General features: G+C 37.3%; 1 long non-coding RNA gene across 1 annotated transcript; it reads right to left on the reverse strand.

The window, feature by feature from the left end:
- Positions 1-3,245: 3,245 nt before the first annotated feature.
- LOC110867454 lies at positions 3,246-5,728 on the reverse strand. The gene is made up of 4 exons (XR_002551609.2): positions 5,275-5,728; positions 4,451-4,546; positions 4,244-4,362; positions 3,246-3,903 (listed from the first exon to the last, which is right to left on the reverse strand). It is a non-coding gene; the product is annotated as an uncharacterized LOC110867454 (long non-coding RNA).
- Between the last annotated feature and the right edge of the window lie 1,253 nt (positions 5,729-6,981).

Below are 6,981 nucleotides of genomic sequence, written 5' to 3' on the forward strand. Positions count from 1 at the left end.
CCTAATTTCGGGACGAAATTCCCTAAAGGAGGGGAGACTGTAACACCCCGTGTTTTCCAAAAGTCAAAGTCAAAGTCAAGTGTTGACTGTTATTGGAATTAAAGATTAATAAAGATTAATTTCATTTTAGTTTCATTTTGATTTTCATATTATTTGGAGTAAGTGTTGTATAATCAAACTAATCGACCGATAATCGAACTGTGAATCGACAACCGACTGTGAATGATAGGAAGTAACAATGCAATAAAGCGAGTCAATCAATAATCAAGCTAATCAAATCAATCATCAAACTCAAGTGTGGGGATTTTAGTACTTTTTATACGTGTGTGTGTGCCTTATGTGTTACTTGTGCATGTTTACTTTTATGTTAAAATGTGTGGTGAATCAATCAAATTAATCAAGACTCAAAGGTGAATCAAACTCAATGGAAATCGAACCCGAAATGGTTGTAAGGATGCTTGTATGTTAGATATAGTAGTTGAGACTAAAAGTAATTTGATTAGGAATTCTATCATTCTCAAATCATCGTTCATCGAACTCGAAATATCACAAATCGTCGCAAAACACTCAAAACAAGGCAAGCCGATCGAACAGGGCAACCTGATCGAACAGGCTAGCCGATCGAACAGGCTGTTCGATCGGGCAGCTGCTCGATCAGGGATGCTGTTCGATCAGCCAAACCTTTCCTCTTTTGGAAGCCTATAAATAGGGCTGTCCTTGTCAAGCTTTCCACTTTTGGAAAAGCTCTGACCGACCAGCCTCTTCTTCTCACTAAATCTCAGATTTCTCTCAAACCGGTAAGTATTTCGCTCTAATCCTTGTACGTTTTTGTTCATTAATCGATTCTCCATCTTTCGATCTTTCAAAACTTGGATTTCATCCATGAAATCACCAAGATCTAGGTGTTCTTGAGTGATGTCATCATGTGTTCTTCAAGAACACTAAGTTTTGGCATCATTCCACCATGAATAACTTAGATCTAACCGATTTCTACATAAATAACCTAAAATCTTCCAAAGATCTTAACATTTCACGGTGGAAAAGGATTGGAAGATGGGTTTTCATCTATCTTTCAACTCTTTTACACTCAAAAAGGTGAAAACGAGACTTGAACCGATTTACAAATCAATCTACACAAACACATGGTTCAAGATTCGGGTTCTACCGAGAGATATACCGATTTCGGGTTAAACGTTAAACTTAGGTTCCAAACCGTCTCTGACCGAGCTTGGGTGATTCCTGCTCGAGTCAGTAGACTAAGTGGGGACTTCAGCTTTGTGGTTCAACTCGTAGTCAAAATATCTCTAAAACATCAACAATTAACGGGAATAACCAAGTGTTAAGTGAAAGGTTAACCGAATCGAGAAGCTGGCCGAACGGCTAGGCTGTTCGATCGAACAGCCCAACCGAACGACTAAGCCAGCCGATCGGTTAGGCTAACCGATCGACTAGCACTTAGACCCACCAACTCACAAAGTGTAGTATTGACGAGGTACTGTTCGATCGACTACGCCACTCGATTGTAATCATTACTACTCGAATCATGAGATACTATACTTCAAAACACTTAGACTTTTCGAAACATTGGAATGTCACCCGATCGAACATGCCAACCGATCGAGTGACATATTTGAAAACAATGAAGTACTAGCCGATCGGTTGGGCTAACCGATCGAACAGCTGTTCGATCGGCCAACTTGAAAGGTAGTACAAACCATCATACACAAACACATCCTTCTCATCAAAGGAAGAAACAATCCACTTGAAGGAACCAGCCGATCGAGCCAGCCGGCCGATCGAATGGATGTTCGAACGGACTTTCAAACCAATCGAACAGCCCACTCGATCGAACAGCTGTCCGATCGATTGGTCTATCCGATCCAGTTTCCACTGTTCACTTTTCCGCGTTACTCATCGTTGTGTTATCGAACTATTCAGGCTAACCTATTCTCAGTGCTCCCTTCAATCCACGATCAATCACTGTGAGTATACTCGATCCCTTTTTTTGCTTTCAGCACTTTTGGGTGTTACATACGTAATCTATCAAATTCACAAACAACACAAACTATTTGAACGCTAACCTACTTGCATGTATTGCTTGTCTAAATGATTGCTGTTTATTATGTTTACACGTGGAGTGCTATCTACCTGCTTTAGCAACGTAGTACTATAGTTTGGACTCAGCACCCGTTCACACGGGGGTTGCTAAGGACAATTACCTGCATGGATTACAGTGGTAATCATGTATTGCGAACTGTCTCGGACAGTCAACTCGAAGTCGTTGGTATCGATGGTCCCATGTTGATAATTTACATGCATCGTTTGCCCTTGTGTACGTGCTTGGTTATGCGTAAACTTTTCAAACTTTATATGCTATATCAAACTTGTGTACTCACCTTTACATTATATGTATTGACTTTTATTTTAACGTATGTGACAGGTGTTTAAGCTACTAGCGTGCTAGGGAAGCGAGGCAATAATAAGCTTCTAGGAGCCTGTGACCTTAGGACAGTGTCCACGTACCTGATCCAGGGCCATAATTATCTGTAGATCTTGTACTGGCACCTGTAGTCAGAAAGATCTACCGTTAGCTGTCTAGAAGTCTTAAAACAATATTTATATTCGGTCTGTAATAATTAAGAATCTGAGTAGTCGGAACAGTTCCCATATTGTTTAGTTGATTTCCACGATAACTTGTTATTGTTTGGGACACGGTATGGGACGTGTTATATAACTGAATTGTATGATAGTTGTTGTGGGAACTTCTGAACAATCTGTTTCGCTCAGTGCCGCGCCCCGATGATTCCGCCATCGGTTGGGGTGTGACAATTATAAAGGAATGCTTGATACCCATCAACCTTAAGAGTGCCAACCATTAACGTTTTGCTTTCAATCTACTAAACCTTGTGTAGAATGAACATGAATTCTTCGAGTTGTGGAATAAAAAGAATAATCTCAATCGTTAGACCATTGTTTGTGGCATGGAAAGCTACCCACATCATGTAATAAACCATTTTAGTAGTAGCTATGAATGATTTTATGCATAGTCAACTTATGATATATTGTATGGTACTTCTGTTTACCCCATATTTCTAGAGCTGATGAGTGGCGACAAGAATACACGGTCAACACATATATCTTTGACTTTTGATGTAAAAAGGCTACATTATGAACTTCAAGATTGATACTGATTCTTGACGTTTATTAGAAGAAAATTGGTAATCAATTAAATATACAAACAAATATAATTGGAAATTTATATAATTAAATAAGTAACAAAATCCATCTTCAATTTGAAAATGTAAGGAATTATTTTGACTTTATATGTCAAAGCGTACATCTTTCTCTTAACATGTATCACATACTATGAAAGTATAAAGCAGGAAACAATTGGACTCCAATAACAAGGTATGGCGAACTGGCAATCTTAATTCTTAAATCGTTCATATGAAAACTGGTTAAACTGGGTTGGAATTTATTTGATAACGGGTCAAGTATAAAGGTTTGAACTTTCCTTATATACTTGCAATCCTAGGTGCTGTATAATCTGAAATAAATACGCTACCAAGTTAATGATACAAGTGCTATTCATATCTAAAATCTAAATATAAACATGAAAAAAAAAAGTTGGCAACTCAAAAAAACCCGACCCGACTTGTTTAGACCCAAACTCATTTTAACCCGTTACTCAACCAACATGTTTAGCCACCTCTAAAAACATAGGGTAAAATTTCTTCACTTGAATTCAAGAAAGAAACTACCTTTTGGATTATCATCATCATCATCATCGTAAAACCGATGGTTCTTCAGCCTTGAAATCAAGTCAAGGGCAACATATTGTTTAGCATCTTTCTCTGGCAGAGTTCCGACTTCTTCATGTGCTTCTCTCTCAATTTCCCTAACCTAAACTCCATTACAGAAAACCCAGATTATGTTTCCTAATTACATCATCCCAAAAACCCAAAAAATCTCCAAATCATCTTATACTAAAACAATGCCAAAAAAAATAAAAGTCAAGTAGACTTTTTAATGTATAGCCTTATTCATACCCTTATATAAACCTTAGTATAAACTCTTCATTGTGATTTCACAATTTTCTTTGTTTTTATATTTTATATATTTTCTAATTTTCTAATTTATTATATATTTTACTGGACTGAAAGCAAAAAACAGAAAAACAACAAGGGGAAATAAATTAGAACACACTAAAAGCTGCCATGGCTAGAACTGTAACAGTACATACCCTCCTGCAAACACGATTATCCATTGTTGTTGGTTTTTTTTTGTTCTCGCGATGCTTATGTGCCAACTGGGCAACCTAAATCCCAGCTGCCAAGTTCATCTCATCGCCTACTTCTAAACCTGAGGAACAACAGAATTAACTTCGACGTTTAACACATAATAAAAAGAGGGACACCAATGATATTTTATAATGTCTAAAGAAGCTAACCATGCATGCAAGCCAAGATGGGAGTGACCAAACCACGAAAACGGAAAACCTTTTACCAGCCATTGTTAACACACCCACAGTATTCTCTAGATTAGACTGCAACAAATTAGCAACAAAAACATTTAAGCTAATCATCTGAAACATGTAAACTTTGTTACTGATAAGTACTTCAATATAATCATTGTAAACAGTATGCACCAAAGCTATCACTGTACACCCCAGGCACCCACCTTTCTAGAGCTCAAGACAATTCTAACAAAGCCTAAAACACACCGTGTTAAATGAAAGTTAGCCCTAATCAGTTAATGTTATCGAAAAGCACAAGCTTAATATCAATTGAATGAACAAATCTGAGTACCACACAGTTAAGTCATATCTAAAAACCTTAATAGCTGCTCTACAACACCAAAGGCACGTGTGCCTAGGCACCCAGACAAGGCGAGGCGCAACTAAATAGCCTTGAGTTCAGTGAGAAGCAGCAAAACTCCCTTGAGTGCAGCACAGCGCAAAGGTACACTGAACCAGAAAAAACTTGTCTAAGCCAGCTAAAAAGTCTATCTGAACCGGCCAAAGGTAGTTTCAAACGGTCTGAACCGGTTCGAAGGAGGACCTGACGTACGCCTTGCTTGTCTAGGGAATGCGCTTTTTAAGGGTCTGCGCCTAGGCGACAGGGTTGCCATTTGCGCCCTGAGTATGCAAGAGCCTCAGAAATAATTGGGACCCAAGCATCCTTTGGATGTCATTTTTAGTGACCTAAAAACCTTTGAAGTTTAGCGCATTTATCTTTTTAAAATAAAATAATTAGGTTGAATGAAAGACAAAACCTTTTGGCAGTTGGTACACTTTTCACACCCACGGAGAACCTCGGTTAGGAGCCGATGACTGCATCACCAATGTTACATATTTTTTGCCCAAAAATGCAGCTGAAGCCCAGATGTTGAAGATGGCTATAATCTTGAATTAACCCTAAAAATCAATGAAATAATAAACCAGTAAATTTGATATTCAAGAAAAAGTAATCACTTTAGAAGATCAATAAATCAAACCCTGCAAATCCCAACTCACAAACCCGACCAGACCCAGATGCCCAATTGTACCCATCAAAAATCAAACAATCAATCTATGGCTACCAAACCACAACCGAACAAACGAAGCAAAAAAAAAAACAAACTTATAAACTTAGAATCATCAAATACACATGATTAAGGCTCAAAAAACTGGATAAAGTACCATTTTTTCACCTACCATTGGACCATTTTTTTTAATAAAATTAATGATAAAGCTTGTATCATTAGTCTTTGTCAACATACATTGGCAAGAAAGAACCCATGAGTTGAGAATTGAGATTCAGTTTACTACCTTCAACCTCAAACAAAATACCAAAAGCCCTGTCTGGGATTGTTTCCACGAATCTTTACAACCTCATGGAACCACCGATTTTGGTGTTGAGTTGACCTTTTCCCATTGTAGCCGGTCCTTGAGCCAAAATCTGCAGAAAAGTGGCACCTTTTAAAAAATTAATAAATAAATAAATACACACACAATAATTGACTCATCAATTGCTTAACCATCAGTTGATACACACATTGGCAAGAAAGAACCCATGAGTGGATGTGGCCGCTGCTTAACCACCATAGAACACCCACATCATCTTCTCCGGTTATCACAACATCACAATCTTCATCTCCAATGATTTGTTCCACCAACACCATCCAGCCGTGGGTAAAACCCACCAGAACCGTCGTTGGAGATGATGATTGAATCCCAAATCTCAATTTGATATTAAACGTGATATGTTTCTTCCTTGGTACCCATGAGTGAAACAATTTTTGACAAACAATCTGTATGCAAATGAAATATATATATATATATATATATATATATATATATATAGAAGGCAGAACATACAATTAACATGATCAAAGAACGCATCCAGAGGTAGCCATGCCGGAGATAGGAAGAAGGTGGAGAAAGTGGCGATGACATCTGAGAAACCCTGAAAGCTTCTTTTTTTATTTTTTTAACGGCGCTGAAAATACTCAATTAGGGTTTAAATTTTGAAATAAGATTTGGGTTTTTGTTGTTTGCCATCTGAATTCGGTTGACCTGGTATCTCTAATACTATCTGGACCTTTAAATGTGGAAAAGAGGTTTATTATTTTAATCTCTCTATCGATTTCATTTAAGAAATGTCACTCATGTTTTCACGCGTACATTAAAGCATTAACGACTTGTACATTTTAATTCGTGCATTGATATTGAATAAGACAACTACCGAAACATCGACAAAAATGTGTAGGTCGTCATGCTATCTTTGGATTTTTTTTTAAATAGTTTAGTTTATAAGATATGTCAAGGATACGTAAAAAAATATAAGTTTGTTGTGGATGGGTGAATTGTAACTAATTATCTATAATTTTGTTAAAACCTTAGGGATTAAAGTGTAATAAGTTTAGGGGCTAAAAAATAAATAGTGTTTAAAAGACTAAACTATCCTCATTTTAGGGGTCTTTTTATAAATAAAGGGGGAA

Source organism: Helianthus annuus, chromosome 7 (assembly GCF_002127325.2).
Source record: "Helianthus annuus cultivar XRQ/B chromosome 7, HanXRQr2.0-SUNRISE, whole genome shotgun sequence".
NCBI classification, from domain to species: Eukaryota; Viridiplantae; Streptophyta; class Magnoliopsida; order Asterales; family Asteraceae; genus Helianthus; species Helianthus annuus.